The sequence below is a fragment of the Lagopus leucura genome, unplaced genomic scaffold (assembly GCF_019238085.1).
Source record: "Lagopus leucura isolate 7727_CA_CO unplaced genomic scaffold, USGS_WTPT01 Super-Scaffold_100012, whole genome shotgun sequence".
Lineage (NCBI taxonomy): Eukaryota > Metazoa > Chordata > Aves > Galliformes > Phasianidae > Lagopus > Lagopus leucura.
Window position 1 is genome coordinate 4,346,616 of NW_024962267.1, and position 25,222 is coordinate 4,371,837.

The following is a 25,222-nucleotide window of genomic DNA, read 5'->3' on the forward strand; positions in this document are numbered from 1 at the left end:
TTCAAGATAAGTACATCTGGAATTTGAGCAAGAAATCTGGGAAGGTGAAGTAGCTTGGAATTTCACCATAGCTAAAACTGCAGTGAAACCCAGGAAGAGCATCCCAGAGATTCAGACTGTGGAGGTAAAACAACGGTGAATAAGCAAATGGTTTGCACTGAGCATTTTGGCAGTGGAGTGTATTCTGGAAGGACCTCGGCTGCTCAAAATCTTGGGGAAAAGGAATGTATTGTGGTATATGAACTCATGAAACCCACGAAAACAGACAAAAATGAAATGGTTTCCACGAGAAAGAAGATTCCATAAACTCGGTTGCCCAAACTGCACTGAGGTAAGGTTTGTTTCAGCATTCACTCACAGACCACCACTAGTACAAGAATTACAATATGTGATGGTAAACTAGACCAGATTTTGGAATGGGATTCCCCTAGCAGCTTGCTTTTCCTGTAGAACATTACAGTTGCACAGCAGGACCCCAAAGATTACAAGTGTTGTGGATGAAGAAATGCTTGAAAGACAGGAGCTAATTAAGTTTCACTCAGTTCCATTCAAATCATGCTGGATAACTTGGTAATTACTCTGCTGCGTGCCAACAGCACCACAGAGAAAGCCTGAAACATCATTGCGTTTATCTTTGCTATTGTGTATGATGACATATATGTTCAGCATTTCTTTTCATTTCTAAAACTGCAGCCCCAGTGGTTGGGTAAGTTACTGCCTGTTCTGTGTTTTGCTTCTTCTTCTTCAAGTTGAAATGGAGCTGAAATGGTGAACAGCAATGCTGTAATCTGGATGGTTTACTCTTGGTTTCTCCTGCTATTGTCACCACTGAGCCTTCCCCATTCTCCCATTCCTTTGTTTTCAGCTGTCACTTGAGCCAAATTATAAAGAAAAAACCTTTCTTCAGTATACTGTAGAATGGCATATTTTATAGGTCTGAAAGAAAGAAAAAAGCGGACCATTAGTACAGGCCCTAATAAGAGTTTTATTTTTAAAATTTGCAAGTGCATTAAAAAAATACTTTGTTGCAAGCAAACCTTAGTTAGAAAGCTATTATGATTTCTGAGTACTGACGCTATGAGCTAAGTGCCAGTACTCAACACTCAAGTCCTCAGCTTTCACGGTTGTCACTTCTGCCTCACAGCAGGGCTGACCTCTCTAATTCCCAAACGTGTCTGTTGTGCAAAGCTCCAGGGAAGGGCAATTCTGTTTGATAATATACATCATGCCTATCTAATGTATTAATTTTCATAAATCAGTACTTCATTTGCCACTTGCTGACTAAGAGCTGGGCCCTTTAGGGACAGGGTTGTCTGCAGAATGGTAAATCCAGTTAGTAACTAGTTCCTCCTACAGCCCACCCAGCGTGTTGTTTCTCAGAAATTCTGTGAATTAATACCCTGACTAATATTCTGGCCACAGAACCACAAACGGTAAATGAAGGTTGATGCAACAGCACTGAAACCTGCATTGAGAGCTACTGGCATGCCAGCATGTTACCAATGATTTCTGCAAGCTAACATTACTTTACATCACAGCTCCAAAGCACAGCTCCCTTAAGCTGCTAAAATAAAATAAAATAATAATAATAATAATAATAATAATAATAATAATAAAAAGCCTGACTAGAAAATGCTTGTAATTTTGTGATTTCCCTCACCTTACAAGCCCCATTCCTGAGGCATCCAAACCCTCACAGCCACTTGCCACACTGGCAAACTCATGAAAAAGAAAAAAAAAAAAGCAGCAGGGATGTGAAGAAAGATGCCATTGTAGAATTCTGTAAACACTGGTTTCAGAACATACCGGGTTTCTCAAGCATAGTAAGCAGATGTTAGCGTGACAAGGAGGCAGGGGGTCTTAATAAGAGCCATCCCACTGAATGCTTTTTGAGCAGAAAAATCCCTCAGTGCATTTTTTGGCTTGATAACTGGAGTGCTGATGACATGGTTTAATTGAATTTACAGGAATTCAGCAAATAAAGTTCACGACTATTGTCTATTTCACCAATTTCCAAAGCAACAAAGCACACGCTGTCACACTGCCTGCATGTTTCTGAGTATCTCCTACTCTGCGGAGACTTTTGAAAACTGGCCAACTGGTTCAACCAGATTTGACACTGCCTAAGACTTTCCAGCAATAATTATGTTCTAACGAGTTTTGTAAAAACAGGCAGAGGAGGAAGAGAGACCTGGTAAAGTCAGCCAAGGGAAAGGTAAGAGATTGCTCCTTACAAGCCATTGGAAAATCCTGCACAAGTCACACAGGAGGAAAACGTGATGAATGTTATCAGTCATAAGAAAAGCCTCAGTTTGAAATTGCGTCTTTTTAAAAGTGGAAGTCAGTCAACTAAGAAACACACAGTGGAAGGATAACCGACATCTTTAATTCCGGACTTCACAGCACAATTTCTTATTCAGAAGCATTAGATTCTGTTCGGCCAAGCAGTTCTTATACAAAACCCAAAGTGCTTCTGTAAATCTCTTATCTTAATAATAATCAAGAAAGCTATGAGACTGATTTGAAATAAGTCCTGCTCACACAGTTACGTGCATTTAAAAAAGAATAAAGAACATCTATGTTGTTTCATAGCACGACTAGGAAATCGTTCTGTTAAAATGCCTACCCAGAAGACATATATGCTTATGCACACTTAAAAAAAGTATTTTTGAGTTATACGATAACCTCATAACCTTTGACAGGCACTCCTTAAAAAGTATCTTAATTTTAACCTTCATATTTCCCAGACCATCTAAAAAACAGACACATGTATGCAGAGATTATGTTTAGATTATAATTTAAAGCCAAGCCAATGTAGGTTGAAAGCAAACTAGAAACTTTATAACTGCTTAGTTTTTAAATTGAACTAGCACTTATGTCATAAAGTGAAAAAGGAAAAAGTACAATCTCATAGATGAGTAAATTGTTTCCCTGAGTTACTTACAATTTCAAATAAATAAGGCAATGTTTTGAAATTCTGTCAGTATAGAACATGTATGTCCTTAACATTTCCTAGACTTAGAATATTAAAACAAACAAACAAACAAACAAAAAAAACCAACCAACCAACTAACCATCAACTAATAATGTCACAAAAGCAGGAGAAAAGTATGAAGTGAATTCAGGTTCAAAAATTCAGTTAGCTTCTTTAGTAAGTAAGGCTGAGTTATGTGAGTGATAATTATGGAAAATAACACAAAAATGAAAGGTGGAGATAAAAACAGAAGGTACAATTTAGGTATACATTATACACAACAAAACAAAAAACGAAATAATTTAGATCACAGAATCACAGAATTGTAGGGGTTGGAAGGGAGTCCAACCAGATCTGTTATGTACCAGGAAAATTTTTTAGTATGATGCAAGGAACTACCAAGAAAACATGCCATTTCCTAGCTTTCTTTAGACAGAAAAGAGGAATCAGATGCCCACTGCAAGATGTACCTGCAATTATGGTAGATGAGTAAGCAAATGGCATTACAAGAAAAAAAGAAAGAGAAGCATTTTATGTAAATGCTAAATTCTCATTAACATTTTCAGAGAAATTATTATTATCAGTGAAATTATCAGTGAATCTGTAAAATAGCTTTAAGGGTGTATATATATGTGTGTGTCTATACAATCAACAGTAATTAGAGCTAATTTTGGAAAGTTCAACTAAAAACATTCAGTTTTTCCTTGGAAAATAAGTCCTCATTTAAAAAAATTTTAGAGGACAAAATAACTGTAAAGAAAATTCTTTACCATTAAGACAGATTTTTTTTTTTTTTAAATGTGAGAAGACATATTTCACTTAAGCTGTTTTTTTTTCTCATTTCTAATTTAGCTTTTGAATCCAATCACACATTGTCCAGATCTAGCAAGAAATAACTATCTTATGACTGAAGTCTTTCCTACCATAACCCCTGAAGTAAGAGGCAAAAAGAAACCCACACTCTCCAAATCCAAGCAAAAAAGTAATCTCTCAGAAGCAATCACCAAGCTTTGCACTACTGTTATGAACTATGACTGAAAAAATACATTGTGGGAGAGCAATTTCCTCTTCAGTGCCTGGTGAATAGCAGGCACTACCGCTTTCTGAACTGCAGAGAGATGTGCCAGCCACCTGTTCCAAGGTATTATCTAATTTGAAAATTTCTGTCAGATGTTTGTATTCAAGTGTCACTCAGAATTGTTCAGAGAACTTCATTATCTGCTGGTGGGTTATCACTGTTTCAATGCTACTACTAAGGGACTCATCTTGACAGCTGATTGACTGATTCAATTAGACACATTTAAGATGTATATCAGTACCCTGTGGAAAGATAAACAAAGTGCCCATTCCTTTTATTGGTAGGTGGAAGTTCCTTGTTTAAGGGGAGCCGAAACCAGCCTGGCTGATTTCCTAGATTTCACAGCTGGAGCTACTTCAGAATTACATTCCTAGGCTCTCTGACTGCAACGCTGCTGGCTCATTTTGTACTTATTTTTGGAGCAGAAGAATGAGAGGCCATTCACGATGGCTTTTTAATTTAGGAAATACTATTAACAGGCTTCTACACTAAGGGACTGTCAAATAAATGCGCTCCGGAAACAAACTTAAAAGACTGCTCCTGTAACATTGTTTACATTATTTTCTAAATATACAGGCTGTATTCTTGTACTAAAAGTCAATGCAGACATACCCATATAAGGAATGAAACATTTGTTTCTGTATCTTTATTTAAGAAGCAATGTAGTACATAAAAAATGTACAGTACAATGTAGTAGCCATAAAAAAAATTATCCCTTGAAAAGATTCCGTCCTGGCCTTACATCCCTATCCTTAATATTTCCCATTATCATTTTAAATAAGGAAAGCATCTCAGGGATTAATCCGAAGCATGCTCACATCACTGAAAACTCACTTTCATCTTGAAATAAGTGTGCTTTTGGTGAGGTTTGGGTCTGTTTAACAACAACTGCATACTCAGTTGGCATATCTTTGCCTCCAAGCCAGCACTGGACAAGCGGTTATCTATCACTGATGCAATCTAGAACAACTAGCTGGAGAAGTAGCAGCAATCCACTGGCAATCAGAGGGCAAGTCCCAAACATAACAGCATGGGAAGAAAGGCTGGGTGGCTGTCAAGCATGCTGAATCACAGGAAATTAAAGAGAGCTTCAATTTTGTTATAGACTTTCCCCACACTAGAGTTTAAGCCTCTAATCATGGAGCTAAATCAAGGCTGAGCCTGGAAAGTAATACTTTAATATGGTCATAACAACTACAGTTAAGGTTACAGAAAAGCTGATTACAGCGACTTGTTTTAAACATGAAAACAAAACCACAGAGCTGCTCACATGGATGTCTTATGAGATGAATATGTGAGTACAGAAAACATCACAAGATGTAACAGGAAGGACAGTAGAATCAAGTAGAATCAATTGTGCCTCAAGGCACAATCTAGCTCTGATGTTTTTGTTAATCCTCTAGCTCTAGGTATGTATTCACACCCCAAACACCAGACAGCTGGTGATTACAGCCCTGTGGTGAAGCACACTAGCAAAATAAATTATACTGTGTTTGTAATCACATCTTTCCAAGGAGTGGTATTTAATGAGACTTTGGAGGTGTCTTTCTCAAAACTTAGACCTACCAGTAAAGCGCAAGTCCTAGTGTGCTGCTCATCTGTCCTGTTTTCATGTCAAAGAACAACCTGATGTGCCTTTGCAAAGGCTGCTTTAATGATACAGATGTGCACTGGAGGATTTTGGCACTGAATCTTTCCAAAGAGTCTTTCCCCAGTACTTGGGCTGACATACCATACTACTAAGCTTATTTAAGCAGCTGGCAATTTCTTAATATCAGAAATAGAAAAAAATTCCTCATTCCAAAGCCTGTAAGTTTTTTGTTTTTTGTTTTTTCCCCAAATTACCTCTGTCTGAGATATTAACCAGGCAACATTCAGCTTTGCAGTAATAACAGCTCAATAACTTGTCTACTCATGCTTTAATTCTCTGAGAAATAAGAAACTTTTTTTCTTACTGTTTTCAACATTTGTTTTCTGTCCTGAAAAGCTTTTGAATACAGCCTAAAATTAGAACTTTAAATGAATAAAAAGTATGTTGGGAAATACATGGATCATTTCACGTTCATTGGTTTGATTTGATTTTATTTTTTTTTTTCCTGCATTGTGAGAGCTTTTCACACAAGGATCTAAGTCCCAGGTTGTCAGGAAGGATAAAAAAAATCAGTTCCATAGAACTAGCATAACCCTTAAAAACTATTCTAAAAACAGTATTTTTGAAGCCTGTGGAAAAGAAGTTGCACTGAAATAAATAGCAATATGCCATAATCTATAACAAATGAAGCTGCTATTACTCAATATTCAGTTCATGTTAGACTTTACAGATGTTCAAAATGTTAACTCTGCTAGAATTAGACTCTTCTTATTTGGCCTCACCGTGTAATTGGGCTCCTCTGAGCTACTAAGATTTAGTCCTCATCCTGCTAACTGTTTACATTCTGAAAATAAAAAAATTGCACAGAAATTCTTTAAGTCACTGCCTCTTCAAAATAAGATACTGTGACTCAAAACTCCTTCAAATCGGTGCAAATATACTTAGTCACATATTTGTGGTGATGAAATTCACAAGAAGAAACTATAATCAACCATGGCCGTGGCCCTTGCTGCATTTCCTGCATCTTGTTGCCTGCTCACTAACTTTGCCTTTCTGTAAGTTGTTTCTGGTGCTTCCAACACTGACCAAGGCAACAGAATAAAAAATAATCATATCGCTCTCTTCTTCTCACTTTAAAATTAATTGAATTAGATGCACAAAATAAGAAAATCTCAATTCAGAACCAGATGATTTTTTTTTTAATGGTTAAAATCGTTAAGGAAAACTTCAATCACTGATAAACTACCGGCTTCCCATGGCAGTTATTTCTGCCTCTGATGGCATTATACAGGGGAAAAGCAGATTTGGAAAATATCCCTGCAAAGGAGCACCTAGATACAGATCTGGTTTAAAGTCAATATGTACATCTGGGTTGTCTTTCTTGGGTTTACAGAGTACCTGGTCTAAGAAGCAGACTTTCATACAGATACTAAGCCTGAAAATCTACTCAAACACTATTTTAGCCAGCAGGTGCAGCCACCAAAGCGGCCTCATCTCATCTCAATGAAAACTATCACTCCATGGAACATGTTTCAATATGCTTTCTGAATTTTCTATGCGTCACATAGCTTCACTTTTTATCTTCATCAAAACCTGTATTTTACCCAATTTTGGAGTTTTTTTTCCTGTTATGCAGTCATTTAATTAGTCTGTCTAGACAACAATGTGAGGTCATCATCATACCATCTGTTAAACTTGTTTGGCTTTGTGTGTTCACAACTCATTTCAGTTCAGACGTTACTAGAACATCCTTACAAATGAGGGCAAACCAGACTAAATCATATTTCCCAAGCAAGCTACAGGTAATAGGTCTCCTATCACAGGGAACGGTGCTATTTAATGGCATACTATTTAATCATAGCTTTATTACAGATGTATTTAGAATCCATATCAAGCTGATCTTACAATATCTTCATTTTCATCGAATCAACATACTATGGATGAAATAAAAAATGATCTTCCTGTTTCTATATTGCTTCTGTACTACATTTTGCAACCTTAATACTTCTAAAGTAAGACAGATTACTTTGCCCAAAGTATCAAATGCGTAGTCACCTCTCTTTGATCTGATTAGTGCCAAGATAGTCTCATCCCACATACATTAGAAACAAGATTATCTAGATAGAAATTTAAGAATGCTGGCATTCTATTTCTTGACCTTCTGAGTTAAGTTGCAACAATAACAAAAAGAAAAAAAGCAACTAAAATTAGAAGTGCTCTAAGTGCAATAAGGAGACCAAGAGGTATTTCCTGTTTATGACTTCATCCAGATTCTCCCTTCTGCAGGTACATTCAAAATATTTATTCATCCACCACTGGCAGATAATTCAGCAGCAGAAGTGGAAGCTTCTTCTGCACTTGTTACTCCTGCTCTATTGTGGAATGACAATTCACAAAATGAGTTCATTTCCCATTCTCGTTTGGGCTTTTTTTAAACCTCTTAAAAATCTGATCTAGTATCACAGAGCATGAGGGAAGATGGTTTTTGGATAATGCAATGAAATATACTCATTAGCCTCTTAGAAGTACATTTGAGGTTGCACTGAGGCCACTGAAGTATTTTCAAGGCTAGACATGAGCCAAATAATAACAACTTCAATTTTCCAGAGGAATTTCCTGGGCCTAGAGATGAGAAGACTTTATTATGTCTAAAGATGTATTTAGCACTACTCTTCACAGAGAACAAAAAAGCTACTGCTGTTTTCTCTATTCTCTGTAACATTTGTAATTTGTAACCACCAGTGACACAAGAATCTGTCTTATGATCTATGGAGTACTCATTCCTCTTGCTTTTGCATAGAATGATGCAGAAATAGCCTTTGCAGTGACATACCTATTGCTACGTGCCCACTTTCCTCTTACACTATTCCCCAGGCATCTGCGGTCAGCTATTGTCAGAAACAGGATACTGATCATCTGCTACTGGCTATTGCTGGAGTCAGGATCCTGGGATGATCTCATGAAGTTATTCTGGTGTTTCGCCATTCCCTGGGTTTTTGGAAGATTATTCTTCAAATGTAAAATATATGCCAGGTTAGCAAAACAAGCTGGATGAGAGGGAGTGACTTGAGGGAGAACTTACCCTATGTTGATTTTGAGTGAACACTTGAGCAAAGTGTTTTAAGACCTACAACTAGAAGTGCATGAAGGTGGAAGCACAGAGCCAGACACTGGAGTCAAATAATTTGTAGGTGGACAGTCTTAGCTAACCTATGTGAATCCATGGACGTACACTCCAACAGGTAGTGATCTGTTCAGATCGTAGATTTTTCGGACAGAGATTAAGACAAGAAAAAGGAGCGAATTCACATAAAAGTCAGCATGTTTGAGTGACAAGGAATTACTTAATTTATAGTGCTAGTACAAATGAGGAAAAATGCTTGTAATCTGAGAACAGATTACAGAAGAAAAAGATTTTGACATTCTTATTGACTTTGAATTGTAACTTGCGTAAGCCAGTCCATAATCTCACTCAGACAAGGTGAGAGGGAAGGCACTGCACATTGTAAAGGCATCAGTTCTGAGGGCCACTCTGTTCTCAAGGCCAGTATGAACCAATACCATTTTTAGGAGGCTGTGATTTTCAACTGGCAGGAAGTGAATGAAATGAGGGGGAAAAAAATTGATTTTATGCCAGCGTCTGGGATACCAGTTCTGCCAACTGACTGTCATCTATTAGTAGCAGATGTGCTATAAAAAGAGATGAAATTTATTGTTTGCATGTTGCTTGACAGCCAAAGCCAATTACAGAATGAAGAATTGAGCCTTTTTAATAAAAGAATTTGCATATGGAAATTACATGTATTTCCATATAGTGATAAGTATTTTCAAGCTGCTTAAAAGAAGGCTTGACTACACTCATTTTATGTTAGTATGCATTAGCATAACTCCTTACTTCATGCACGGTGTAGAATTTTTCAGTATAATGTTTGAGTCTGATAGCATTACACTACTTATTTCTTGTCCTCCTCTTAGTGGGTATGATAACATGCTAAAAGCAGCAAGGGAGACTTGGATTATACGCCACGGAAAGCTTTCCAATAGACAGAAATTGTGGAGCACATGAATAGATTGTCAAGGGAAATTATGGCAACTTCATTGCTGAAGCTTTTTTTTTTTTTGGTAAGAACTTGCAGTACAAGCATCTCTTAGAATGCTTTAGGGAAAAAAACCAATTCTATCTGGGACAGGAGATCAAACACATGATTTCTCTTGGTCTCTCCAGTATTAATTTCCTGGAACCCTTTGAGGAGTCCCAGTAGTTCCCCACCAGAGTAACTGTGAACTGCTAACTGTAAACAAAACACAGAGTATACTTGCGCTGTTTTGTTGCATCCTCCCAGGCAAAACACTCCTATGCCTGACCTAACCAGGCAGGTGAGCCAAAGTCAGTGCAGCTGCAGTACATTCTTTTTTCCAAAACAAGTTTAAGATACCCTAAATTAATTGCTAAAAGCCACTGACCCACTGTGATCATCTCACTCTCCAGTTACTGCCAAATCCTGTACTCCAGCTTTACAAATGCAGGTTTGCCGCACTCAGTGCATTCTGAAAGCTGCTGCGAGGGCCATTTTCCCAGCCTGCTGCTTTGACTGTGGCCCTCAGCCACTGCTTCTCCATGATGACCCTGTTTATTTCAGCCAGCAAAGTAATCATAAACCCCAAGGCAGAGATCATCTCTATTCTGCATCCACTTGTCATGCTGAGGCTCTGAACTGCGGTGCATATAATTAACAAAGCAAGAATGGAATAATATTAGATAGTAGAGTATGGAGAGGGTTTTTTGTCATTCATTTATTCTGGGCTGAAGTTGATGTTAACAAAGATGAATATTTCACAATATGTTTTCAGATAATAACTATTCAATATTTGCACGTTGTTTCAACTATTTGCTCAATAAATGAGAAATTCACTGCAAACTGATGAAAAAATAAGAAATGAAAAGAAAAATATTTGTTAGATAACCTCTGCCTTTAGGCAGGTTCTTGTAATGCTTTTTCAACCAAAACTAATTTCTAACAAAGGTTTCTATTTGTTAATAACTCCCAAGACTGGCTGGGGAGTGGTACAAGAGGAGAGGAGTAGGCATGAACAAAAGAGGCTTTTATTTTCAGAGAAGATTTTGGATGTTTTTCAACTTTTACTTAAAACCTTTATTGTCTGTAAGGTTTTTTTTTTTTTTTTTGTTTAATATAATGAAAACTCAGCTTTCAAAAGATGAGAGATACATTTTAGAAAAAAAAATAATAGTAATGAGAGTAGACTGCCACTGAAGAGCAGATTTGATAGCAAATCTTGGACCCTGCATTTCAGGACAATCTCTGAGAAAATTTTTTCCATTTTCAACACATCACTACTTCTTTTGCCTTTGCCCACTAGCATGCACAAGAAACATAATACTGCACTTGAGTCTTCCCCATAGGCACCCAGCCCCTGGTGTGCTTTGAGTAGCTGAAATATGGCAGCACTGCACTGAAATGACAGTCACATATGACTTTTTGAATTTCCAAAATATAATTGTGCTTTTGTTCCCTAACATAAGTATTGCAACAGTAAAATAATAAGTTCCAAAAGAGACTCCAGAAAAAGTTACTCCGCCAAATAGAACTCTGTAAGATTATTTTTTCCAGGGTAACATCATTCCTTGCAGGTCTATGAGAGCTACGCTTATCACTTGGAGAGTATCACTCAACTCTCCCTTGCTATCCCTACGTAGTAGCCCCTCCTATGGAAAAATACAGTTTTACTACCTCTCACCAATTTAGCTGGATACAGCTTCAAAATGAATTGTTACAGACTGACTGTAACACTCTGTTCCAGCTGATTCATTCTGTTTTGCATGAAAAGCACTGGGAAGATCATTAACACTGTGAAGCCTTCATGTAATAGGTAGACATCCTTGGTCATGTCACAAATTTGATATGAAGTGGAAGCAAATGAAAAGCAAGGAAAATGGGTGGATATGTAGGTTAGAGCAAACAAAACAGTCACAAACTGACTGCAGTTGATAGTCTGTCTTACTGCTCCATTTACATTGACTTTTACCATGTAAATGAGTGCAATATTTGGTCCAATTTGAGAAGGTTGGGCTTCCAACCTCCTGTATATGTGGATAGTAACAAGTTGCCATTACTTTTTACATTTGAAAATAAAAAGTGAATAATACCTGGAAGGTGGGAGGTGGAGAGGAAGTATTCCATTATTCAGATTGCCCTTAGTAGCTGCTGTAAAAATGCTAGGTTAAAGAATATGAAAAAAAACTCTCATTGAATGCCAAACAAGCTTTCCAATTGAGAGGTGTGTGAACTTAATTGATGAGAAAGCTCAGTGGATGTCTTGGGAAGAAAATGCACCAAAACACCCAATTTCTTGGTGCTTTGACCAAAGCGCTGAAAGTTTCTGGGGCGATTTACATCCTTTCTGACTTGAGTAAACCTACCTTGCTTTCTGGGATATGTTTACATTACTAAACAAGAGTAAATTGCATAATGCAAAAGAAGAGTTTTGTTGCAGTTGGAGAAGTGAGCATTTGTGGGTTTTGTTTTGTTTTACTAGCAAGTCAGCATAATACACAGTCAAGGGGGGGAGAAAATTCCCCTCCCCAATCCAAAACCAGAGCAAGTTGTCATAGCATACTCCTTATTTGGCAAAGGATTTTAAAATCAATTATTTGTGTTAATAATTAAAAAGAATTTAAGATGGCTACAGTTTAACATAGATTTAAGCAGGCCTTTGTGGCTAACGAACAATGCGAGTATTCAACACACACAGAACACAAGTATGCATGCCCAATTACAGAACTAACTTTGAATAGAAATTTCCAAACATAAAACACATTAGCAAAATTATACCATTTTATAACCAATTTCTGACTGTGACGCAAATTTTCATAATGAAAAGTAAAAGGGGGGGAAGCACAAGACTCAAGAATGAATCAGAATCTGATCTGGTGCTGGCAAATATCCAGAATGTTATAATTGATTTTGGTATAACTGAGATTAGAAACTCTCCCACATAGTACAACAAATTGGCCTAGGAGATGAGAAATATAATTCCAACTCATTTTGTGACGGCTGTGTGATAACACTGGTGAGCTGTGCAAAAAGCTTGGTAAGCATTACGCAGTGCACAACCATATAAGAATAAATCCTCAGAGCAGCTGAAATTTGATGAAGGAGATTAAATTCAACAAAGTATCTTTACATCTGAGTAGGAGGCAACAGGCACAGTCTTTTTTTCTAAACAGCTCCAGGATGCTAAATAACACTGATAGGATGCAAAGATGCTGAGCACGAAAGAAAGATTTGTGTTCTTTTTATGGAATGCGAAGTGCAACCAAGCCAGTCATTTCATTTTGTATTATCTTAAGTCAATGTGTTAATTTCTTTTGAGACACCCAATGGCAGTGAAAAATGCACAGTGGATGTCTGAGTTGGGTGCTAGGAAGAGTGAGGCTTATTAACATTTAAATAGATCTATCTGAGCAGTAAAATGGATATGCTAAGTAAATGGGTGTGCCAAAGAAACTGATTCCACCAAGTGGACTAAGAAGACAAAGGATCACCTGATGAAGATGATGAGAGTCAGCTTTCAAAAACAATTAGAGCTTATAGAAGGAAGCGTCACCCAATTATTTTGGGTAAAAGATGCAGCACCAGTAATTTATATGATAGACAGCAATTGTAGCTGTCAAAAAACAAAACAAAAACACAACAGAACAAGGAGATAAAAAGCAAAATCAGGAAGGTGGAATTCCAAAGTAAAAAAAAAAAAAAAAACAACTCAAGAGTACCAACAAAATGGGAACATGAAAATTTGGAATATGCTTTCCACTGTTTCACCAAGGTCTGCAGACCTGCACTAGCTGAAATGTCTAGAATCTGCACAGGTTTTGCAGCTACCATGTCCCTGAGGAGGGAAACTGAGGGAAGAACATGCAAAGAGATGAAGATCTGAAAAACCTATGCTTGCTGCTATCATGAAGAAGGAATAGCATGTACATCCTATCCTGTGGCTCTGAGTCAGCTGCTGTTTGGTTCTCTTTTTGCAGAAAGAGTTATGAGAAATTTGACACTGGAGTCCTCTGAGATCCAGGTGCAACAGCTGAGGAGGCTCTGTAGGGTGCATCAACAGGGATGGGAACAGGTGCACCAGATTACCTTCCTATCATATAAGAGCCAACCAGAAGTCTAGCATCATACAGGTTAAAGCAAGGACATGCTGAAGTCCTTACTTCTAAATGGGTATTTTCCTCTTTAAAGCAGGTACAGCAGATGCTTATGGGTACAATTACCAACAGGGTACAGTAAAACTGTGAAGCCTCAAGGAAAGGCTTAAACTAGAAGCAAAGGGAAAGGAACACTTCCAATGAAGAGAGAAGAGACAACTATTCTAGCAGGCACAGAAGATTGCCAAGCAGAGATCTGCCACAACAGGCGTTGGAAATCTCCAAATGAAAAGGCCTGGGAAGCATTGCAATTATTCTGCCTTGGTTCACCTCACATGCTGCACAGTTCAGAAAGCTAAGTGTCTATCACTTGTTTCTTGAACAGCACGACTCACAGAGTTCCAGAACTGTTTCCAATAAGAAAGCTCAGAAATAGACTCATAAGTATTAGCAAATTGTCAACTCTGCTTTATTGCAAACAAAACCCCCTGACACCTCTAACATGAGTTCATAAAAATACTGCATAAGGTCTTCACAATTCAGAAATTAAGTCTCATTTTTAGCTTTTTTTAGATCAATATTTTAAGAGCTTTACTTTAGAAAGCTAGTGGCATTTAACTGTATTAACATTTTTCTTTTCTGACTTTTAGATTCACTAAATAATGAACTTACAGCAATATCAGAAGTTTAACTGCTAAAGACTCAAGAATTGATACCAGTAGTATAAGGGTACACAACAAGAAGTACTGTATAAACTACAACTTCAAAGGTAGAAAGCAACACTCAATTAGAACATCCTATAAAGAGATCTTCCTTAGAACTCCTTTATCAAAAATTGCCCATAGAATTGCTCAGAAAATGAGTGACTTCCTTTCCTTTTTAACTTACCACCCAGTATTCAATTATAGTATATACAAGGGCTGCTCTGAAAGTAATGCCTCCTATTTTCTTATGTTGGCCTACAACATCAGAGGCAGATGTATGGCAGTAAAGGCTGAACCTGTCTGTGAATGCTCCATTGCATGGTGTTGCCATGTGACAGATGGCAGCAGAGGAGCACTCTGACAAAACAGCATCCAACATGGAAGTGCACATTGAGCAAAAGTGCAACCGAATTCCTCCATGTGCAAAAATTGGCATCCACTGACATTCATTGATGCTTGCTGAATGTTTATGAAGACCAAACAGTGGATGTGAACACAGTGGGTGGTGTGCTTCAGTAGTGGAAATAGCAATGTGAATGACAAGCTACATTCTGGACAGCCATGTAGACTTTTACAAGCATGGCATGCAGGCTCTTATTCATCACTGGCAAAAATGTATCACTAAGGGTGGTGACTGTATTGAAAAATAGAACAAATTCTCAGCTACAAAACACTATCAGCTAGCGTTATTGTGCTCTTTGTATCTGTTGAAGTTTCTGCAGAAATAAGAGGCTTTACTTTTGTAGTGACCTACGTATTTAGACACTTACACTATGAAAACTATTTTTTTAATATTTCATAACTATATTTGTTCTTTGGAAGACAATGTTTTCTGAACTAGAGAATACCTGAATGCTTCTGTAGGGAAAGATGAGAAGGGTTTAAGACATTTTGATCATTTTTACCATGTGAAGTTCTGATATAATAATAGGAGTGCTTTCTTCCTTAACAATGAATATATTAAACTATTATCTAGTCTAGTGATGTTTAACAGAAGATTCCAAAGTATTTCTCACCAATAGAAAACAGTTTAAGACAAGAGTGTATTAAGACAACTGGACTGTCATATGAAACCTACTTGTTTCCCTAAGAATCACAACCAAAAGGAGGACTAGCTTTGAGTACAGTTTTAGAACAGCTCATAGTCATTGTCCAGACTGCCAGCATTTCCTTGCTAAATAAACAAAGCTCACAGTTGAATTATTGTACTATACCATATACTTGTTGATCCTTTGGAAAGATTGAAGGATCTAGATATTTCAGTATCAGTCACCTATCATTATGAAATCTTTCTGGTATTCCTCAGTGTTTTTCTGGATTTACCTATACTAAACAATGTTGGTTTTCATCATGTTTCTCTTCTCTGAATCTTGAGTGCCCAAAAAAGTATCGACCTTGCCCCATACTGCTACCTGGAGCATCAACATATACATTCTCTACTTACTAAGTTATTAATATTCACAAACAGGCAAAACATTCCCAGATCCTGACAGATATTTGGTCAAAAGATTACTGTTCTCATACATAACCTATAGGCTAATTTCAGCATAGCCTCTACTTTCAAAGGCAGATGAGAAAAAAACATGTGATCTATGGTTTGTGGTTGGAAGAATGCTAACCATTTTGCCAGTTCATTACAGCTACAGATGTCAAACACCAAGGAGCTTACAGGTTATTTCCAACTTAAAGTGTACAGTGAGTGATTTAAAATACTGCTACACTTAAAACTACAAGCAGTTTGACTATGATCTGTATCACAGAAAAATGCCATTCTTCAGTTTTCCATTTGCAGAAAGATCTAATTACACTTGTGAGACTCAGATGTTTTCAGAAGCCAAAAACATTTCCAGCTATGTTTCTGGATTCTTGGCTGTGCTGCAGCTGTTCACACAGCTCCACTGTTGCATACCCAAAAGCCAACAGAGCTAAACATGGAGAAACTGTGACCAATACTGATGCAGGGCTGACTTTCTAAATGAGTCAGCCTTGCTTTTACTCTATAGTCTTCTATAGATTCTGAGATACGGAGTGTCTGTCCTGCTCTAGAGACATTATAGGACCCTGCAACAAGTTTCATAGCTGCTTTGAGAAGGCTTAGAGGAAACTGCTCAGAAAGGTCTCAGGACTCCTTCTGGGTCAGTGGGACAGATATTTGTTTGGTTCTACCTGCTGCATGTGAGTACTGCTGAGAAAGAAGCATAACAGTAAGATCATGGCATGTCTTCTTAAGAAAAAAAAAGTAAATCAAACACAACACAACAGCACTGTTAGTAGTCATCAGGCCTAGCTATACAGAATCACTTTAGAAATGCCTGGAATATAGAATAATCATTTTCCCCTATTTGTATCACTCATTGTCTATTTTGTGAAAAAGTTGATAATGAAAATAAAGTGTTAACATTTAAATAGAGATAATTAGCTTTTCCCTTTGTAGTATAACATAAAATATGGCTGGAATACGTCTTTATTCTTGCAAGAATCAAGTAACCTCCACCTGGAAAAAGTGTAAAATGGAATACATTTTTACAGTTCACGTGGCATACATGACACCAGTGCCTGGATGGCTTGCTTCATGTCATATCCAAGCACGGCAACACATTAGTTTTACATGTCAACAGGATTCTGAAAGAAATCCAGGTTAATTCCTGACACTAAACTAAACTTTTATTCTTGTGGTTTGCAGTTCTAAAAACAAAAATCACTGTTTTCTGTTGTGTCTCTGGTTCAGCAGAGTAGGGACTGATGTGGTTTTGTGGTTTCCTTAATTGTAGTAGGAACTAACCAAAATACCCACTTGGTCCTCTTGCTGTGTCATTCTCATCATTACTTTTGTTGAGTCATTACTGCACATTACAGTGTGAAAAGGAGACCTCCTAGACACTCTTTTTCATTGTTCTTACTTTCATTATAGCTAACTTATCTTTTACAGCAGACTTCAAGCTTGCACTGCATATTCAAATGTCATTATTAAGTCTGAACACATCATAGAATTATAAAAACGTTGGAGATTAATCTCAGTGCACAGTTTGACAAGATAAAAGCATTAGTTCTTAAACATTCTTACTTCTATACATGTTCTTTGAACTTTCTGGTGATTATGCCTCTTCACAGCATCCTCCTCATGCAGGCAGGACATCTGAAACAAAAGAAAGGGAAGTAAATTAAGTGTTGCTCCCAAAACTCAGTTAAATAGAAGAACATATATTTCCAGATATTTCATCAAAATGAAAAAGCAAACTAAGTAAATTGGAAATTACTAAATCTTTAAAATACTCCTGGTTCATAGAAGGGTATTCTAGGAAAGTACCATTGCTTTATTTTCCCCAGGCATTTGCTACTCCCCACAAACAGTGACAGGATAATAGGTTAAGACAAACTTTCGATCTGAACTAATATGGCTTTTGGAAAGGTGAAAGAAAACTCTAGTGTTAAACCAGAAGAAACAGAAGCCTTATGAGGGGGTGTTTGAATTGCTTTTAATTCAAACACAACTGACTTTGGAAGAAAAAAAAAAAAAAATCTCAGAAGCTCCAGAAAGAAACAGTCTGCGAATCAGTCCAATACTAGAAGACTTTGAGACAAGAGGAAGCCAAGGCACTGTATCTATGACAATCTCACAGACATAGACAAACATCACATGGATAACATTTCTGGCGAGGCTAAGGTTCTGCAGATTGGGCCTTCTTAAAAATACTGAGTGTGAGTTTGCCATGGATGTAACCAGTCAGCAATACCAAATGCATGCTGCAAAACCAAAGACAACCTGCTGTTTGAAGGTATGTATATTGGCATGTGAGATCAAGAGCAAAATTTCCAGTAACACAGGAAAGAGAACACAATGGAAACTTTAACTCCCACTTATTCTCAGTTCAAAGTTAATATAACTCTACTTGTAGCAGACAGAAACACATACCTTGTATCACTGGAATAAAACTGTCAATATCTGTACTAGCTGTTGACTATTAATATCACATTAGCAATCAAATAATTGTCACTGCAGGCTGGACGTGATTTAATATGTTCTGACAACTCACAAGTGGCCCATTCCTGCCCTTTGATTTCAAGCCCACCATTTCACAGTTGATTATGAAGAGTTAATGGAAAAGGACATACCAATGAGAACAATAACAAATAGTCGATATAGGCTATATGAGATTAAATGAAGTCATACTAAACATTGAAAAAACAGCCAGATACACTTTACAAAGCTACAGTAGTATAATCTGTTCAGAAATTCTGTGCTATGAAGATAAAAATCTAAGTTTTAGATACTCTGTGAACTGAAGGAAATGATTTCTGACAACTTGAGGTGAAGCAAATAGAGAAAAAGCTACAAGAACGCCAAAATACTGGTTTCATAGCAAGTGGAAAGGAAAACTTCCCAACAAGAAGAAGCCAGCATTCTCTAAGGCACCAGATCATACCAACACAATTTGTCACACCCAGTCTTACAGCTTTAGGAAGAAAAGCTATTGAACAAAACCACAGTGGGCCTTTAAGGGTGATGGATGAAGAATGTGTTATGCAATCATGGCAAATAACAGGCGCAACAGGTTCCAGCTCATCAATCCATCTCAGTGACAAAATACCTTTCCCCCAAAATTTCCTTCTGCACATTAGACATGAAAGTTTTAGAGAGCACAGCTGTTGAGGAAAAAAGTAATTTCCAAGATAAAGTTAGGGGAAAATATTTAATCTTGCTTGTAGTAAATTCTTTCACATTCTGTTGAGATACTCCAGCCATCTATATTTTGAAGCAAGCTTGGAAAGAGGGAAGAAGCTCGGCCACTTCAGACAAGAAATGACCACTGTTATTCTTGTATGGATCTGCCTATTTGCAGTATAGCTGGAGGCTGGTGTTGAAGCTCTCTGACGATTCCAGCTTTTGTCAGGAGGGTAAGGCCCTGCAGTGCTGGGCCAGAAGCTGTACATTTTCCAACTTCTGATGCCCAGGCAGCATAAAAGAAGTGGTAGGCAATCTGACCTGAACAAAAAAGAATGAAGCAGAGGGAGAAAGTAGTGGGTAGGACTTGATGGGACAGGCTGTAGACAGGAAGCATCTTGCAAGACGTGAACAAGGGAATAATACTGCACAAAGCAGGAGTAGAATGTGACTCAAGGAAACCTCAGTTCCCAAAATTCACAGGAGAACCCAGCGCAGGGGTTTACAGACACAGCAAACATCTTTGAAACCCTCTGGAAAAGCAGGTGGCCCAAACTGGAGAAAATTAGACTTCTCTAGTTTTCTGCTGTTCTTTGAACTCAACTAATAAAGGCTTAAGAAAGTAGACCTAAAGGCCTGATATTCCTGATGATCCTCTGCAAGCACATAAGCCACAATCATACTTCCAAAGGTTAGAAATCCATCTTCATCCAGCAGATTTTGTTTTTGTAAGTGCAGGAAGTTTCAGGTGAATGTTAAAGTGAAATTAAATTGATTGTAAAAAAATCAAGCACTTCAAAATTATAAGTAGTCAGAATTAGAGCTGTCTGTCTACACAACATTAATGCATTCAATTTTATAATTACCTGGATTATAATGTAATTTATAATTGCAGGATCACATATTTTCCCCTTAATTTAATTCCCTTGGGATGGATTAAGTCAGGGTAAAAGAGACTGTGAACACCAACATGAACCACATGTTTACTAAACCCATGAGTCAGCTGTGCAGACAGAGCCAGGATTAGACATAATAAAATCTTAGAAGATTATGAATTTTGCTTAAGGAGAGATTGCTGTTTCAGTTTCAGGATCAGAATCTAGTCTTAGACACACATACATAATTTCTTATTATTGAGGGATAAGGAACAACTGTTCAAACTTCTTTGTGCCCTCCACAGAGATTTGTTAGGCTGAAATACCAATTCATATCAGTACGAAAGATCACGTTTCTAAAGTTCTTATTTTGGTCCTTCTCCCAGTAGTATGATTCAGTGTAAATTTTGTAATTGCAGTAGTACCCATCTGTCCCCAGTACCATCTCCTAAATCACTTTCTCCACTATCAGACTCAGCCCTTCTTTGTGGGACCCACACAGTCTTGCCAAGTGCTTTGACCATGCTGTTGTCTCTGCCCTCTCTGCCACCAAGAGAGGTAGTAGAGACATTGTGAACTCAGCTTTCATCATAAACAAACCAGGACTGCAGGTGCCTTTACTAGGATATGGAAAATGGCCATCAGCACTGCTCCTCCAATGAAGGAGCAGATGCGTGGCTGTGGAGACACCTTTCTTGGCCAAAGCTAGATACTGCTTTACCCTCCCAAGAGGGTATCCTCTTTGAGTTACAGAGCTTTGCTGAGTTTGCAGTAATGAAACATTTCCATGAAAACAATTATCCTCTTTAGTCTAGTCAGTGCATAACAGCACAGGCAGAGTACTAGGCTAGAGCCGCTGCACTCTTCTGAGCAGCAGATTTACACCTCACCAGCCTGGACCAGAAGCTGAACAAAACACATCTGCCTGAAAGAGCTGCTCTGCACCAACCTGCTGCAACTCCTGCTGTGTCAGGAGTGCTGAGAACTGATTTCTGTGCATGTCACCAGGTGTGGCGAGATGCCCTGGCTTTTTTGAAACTGCAACCAACACAAACTCTAATTTATGTTTTTGCTCCTAAGGAAGTTGCTATATCCCCTTCAAAGGATTAAACAAACCTTTTGGCAGCTAGGTACTTCTTCCAGTAATGTATGAAAAATATTTTTCTTCCTTACACTGAATTCAGTATCAAATTCCCAGAATTGAAATATCAACTCCCTCTCACCTGAGTTAATTTGTATTTAAATTTTCGCTTTGCCTTTCCAGCCTATTAAAGCTGTCATTAGGATGTTTACCCAGTTCTCAAATTTATGTTTGCTCATTTGTATTAGCCTATATAAAATATTGAGGCTGCTTTAATAAATGAGCAACAAATGAAATTCACAACCTCTTTTATGAAATTAATATAAGTTCTTACGCCGTTGTCCAATACAAAATCTGACTGACTCAAGTAGGAAACATTTCCACTTACCTTTTTTCATATATCCATACTCTTTACTTGCTATTTAAAACTAGATCCTTCACAACTTTATCAGGTTCATAAACTTTTATTTGTAAAATTAAGTGACCATATTGGATTTTTTAATCCTTTCATGTGGCTTTCTCCACCCTGAAAATGTACAAAACCTTCTTTTTTTTTGTTTGTCCTTTCATCCACTTAATTTTTTTTTTTCTAAAGCTCATTTCAGCCCCACCTCTGTTTTCACCTGCTTCTCAGCAGTGTCTGGTTCTTGTAATTGCCTGTTTCCATCCCATGTGTACCTATGTGCCTGCCTAGCTCAGTGGGTAATTGGCCATGCAGGAGTCCTTGTTCAGATGATCCACTGTTCCCACTTAGCAGCCTTGTATAAAGGTCACGTGAATCAGTTCAAAGGAAAAATATATTTCAGAAGCAGCCATTATAGAAGTGTATTTGAGATACAATCCTTTGATGGAATTGATCAAGTGCTAGTTTTGAACAACCACGTGCAGGTTTTGTGACCTGACTCCTGGTCCTTCAAATGCTGAAGTGTTCCAAGTATTCCGTAGCACACAGTGAAATATGTGAACAAATTTCACATAATTCCAGTTGTGAATGTTTATATCAGCTAGTATTCAGATGTTTCAGACTGGCTAACATGAAGCAAAATAACTGCAATTAAAGTTTTCACATCCACGTGACAAGCAAGTTGCAATAGGAATCTACTGCCTGCTCTAGATGGTTAGGCCACACGAAAACTTTATGTGCATGATCCTTTGTTCTGAACTTCATATCTTAATTCCTAAAGACAAAATTATTTCAAGCTAAATGAAACAGGAAAGTAGTGTACATGCACATCCCTGTTCCTTGCTGCTTTCTCAGTTGTTTTTCTTTCCTTTGTAAAACAAGCAGGAGAGGAACTGAAGCACTATCAAGTCAGGGTGGCGATATAAACAAATCAGAAGAGCAATTTATTGTTTTGCTTTGCATGGGTCCAATGCCCCATACACATGCAGGAAAGTCTGCCTTTGATGTTTTACACAAGGGTTTGACATGTCAGTACATGCCAAGACAGCTGTATAGTACATGCAGCAAAAGGGTAAACAGCAAATACTTGTTTGGTATGTGCGTGAATAGCATAAACACCACATTGCTCACATCAGACATGCTTATACTCTGCTTATTTGCATTTGTTTTTATCTAGATCACTCCACACAGATGTGGCTGCAAACAGTAGAGTTAATAATGCCTAAGCAGTATAATTCACACAACTCCTCTGTAGACAAACACCTGAAAAGGCACTTACCAAATAACACTTTGCAGTTTCATAGGATTATTCCTGTAACTGAGTATATCTGCAGAACTCCAAAGACTACTAAAATGTTAGGAAAGTTGGATAATGAAATCAATCAACTGCTGCCCTCCCTTGTAAATCATAAATCTCTGGCTTAAGTCAGAATAAATGCACGGAATTGATTACCACTAATGAGAAACTGAGAAATTTGGGACTTGCTCCTCTTGAACATAAATATGAGTGCTTCAACACTGGGGCTAAGGAAGGCTGCTGTCAGCCTTCCTCAGAGACAGGGGCCATCAGTCAGCCAGCTGCTACTCGGTATTGTCACAGGGGTAGCTAGGAACAGGGCCTCTAAACACCCCCAGGGACGGCCCTGCTCTGGAGCGTCTAGTGCATGCATTTTTAAGATAATGGCAGGCTTAGGCAAATAGTAAAATACACGTTCTAACTTACATTAGTTTTCATTATATAACAGTAAAAAAATACCTTCATTCAGTCTGGACTGTAGCAGATCAGTACAATGTGAAAGATGTTACAGAGGTGTGATAATGGATGGACCAAAATGAGAGAAAGGTGCTATAAAATAATGGAAAAAGAAAATTGCTCACCCATATCAGAAGATTTTAGGTTTGCAGGGAAAAGAAGAGATCTCCAGAAAAAGATCATTCCCTAGGGGCAGTCAGCCCTTAAATAAGGTCGAAGAAAGTTGCAGCCAGGTTCTACTGGTGGCACACCTGAATTGCCTTCACCTGTGCTCCCAGGGCTGACTGGGTCCTTTCCCCAGGTGCTCAATCAGTGCTTCAGGCTGTGACTCGACTGTTCCCATACACTGGTTGCTGTCTACTAGTATTTTCTGTCCTGATGTCTGTTCTCTTAAGCATTGTTAAAACTCTGCTCACTTTGGGAACTAATTACCATTGGTGTATATTTTGTAAGAAGACAAGATGCACCTTTCAATAAATAGGCTTTTTCTCTTCAGTACACGCCTTGTTTTGAATAAATACAGTATAATATTTTAAAAGACGCAGAGCATTTCTCACAACACAATGCAATCAAAAGAGAGAGTAGGGAATATTATCCTAAATGATTTACAATATTTTTAAGGTAAGTCTTAATTCCAAACTGATTTCAATTAATGGGAATAAGTTTTTCAGCTAGCTTTGGATTGAGCCTCAAAGATTTAATTTACAAACACACACACACGTCTGGCAGGACTTGACAAGTGGGATACCTCTAAGTTCCTCACCTATGCTGAGGTGGTACTTGTGCTTCTGGTACTTGTTCTGTGTCACTGGACACACTGGAATGTTTGTTTTTTTTTTTATTGAATAAAGTAGGATAACTATAAGAGATGTCTTTTTTTTTTCCTTCAACTAGAAGGAACTAATTAAGTGCTGGATTGTAAACCATCTCCCTTTGACCTCCTTCTGTGACTGTGTTTCTGACCTTGACAGGCACTTTATCATTGAACTGCAGTAGTGAAAGAATGAGAGGTATATATATGACACATAGTGGGTAAATGGTGTCCAGCCACCTCACAGCGATTCTTTCAGTCTCCTTGTCTCCTCTGCAGGAGTTGAAAGATTAACCAAGTGCCTACGTCACTAGTGGGAAAAAAAAGTATTCTCATTAAATAAACAAGGAAAGGAAAATATTGAGCCCATTATCCTGGAAGGTGCATACGATAGAAACTGTAACTGTCTCCGTCAATGCAGTTCTCAGTTTGAATGTTTAGTGTATAAAATCTGTTTGCCTGCCTGAAACACGGTGATTGAAACTGAAGGAGGAATTTAACCACTCTCGTCTTCTGTTCTAGTGACACTGAGACTGGATGGGCGTGTTCTTCTCTGCAGCCTTACTGAATAGTTCAGGTACTGAATAGTTCAGCCTTACCCAATAGTTCAGGTAGAAGAAAATGCAAAGCTCCTACACAGATATTTGAGGATTGTGGGACATGGCCTCTTATTGCACTTTAAGACATACCTAGTATTTGATGAAAATTCAGACGTTTTCTGTTGTGTGGTATGCATGAGTCCAGTAACAGGACAGCACACACAAGCAGTCTCGATGAGTGATCCAGAATGCTTATGAGTTCTAACATTAACAGCCCTTGTTACTGGCCTAGAGACTTGTTTTAATCATGAGACTGATGCTTATCACACTATGTGATACGAAGGGCTGTGGCTTCCTCAGGAAATGGAGGTAGGCAAGGAAAAAAGCAATATGTCCTGAGTCATCACCTGTCTGTCTTTGAGAAGGACAACAAGGGCATGGTGCAAGCTGCACTGACATCACTGGTTGCATATGGATTCAGGACTCCCTTCTTAACTCCATCAGTGATAACTGCAGAAGACAGGCAATTAGATGTGCTTTGAAGAAGTGTTCTAAAGTTAGTTCTATCAATAGTATTTTAATT

The 25,222-nt window shown here is 37.9% G+C and overlaps 1 long non-coding RNA gene across 1 annotated transcript; it reads right to left on the minus strand.

Moving 5' to 3' along the window:
• Positions 1 to 830: 830 nt before the first annotated feature.
• Positions 831 to 23,453, minus strand: LOC122181655. The gene is made up of 3 exons (XR_006179532.1): positions 23,415 to 23,453; positions 17,579 to 17,650; positions 831 to 936 (listed from the first exon to the last, which is right to left on the minus strand). It is a non-coding gene; the product is annotated as an uncharacterized LOC122181655 (long non-coding RNA).
• Positions 23,454 to 25,222: the final 1,769 nt, after the last annotated feature.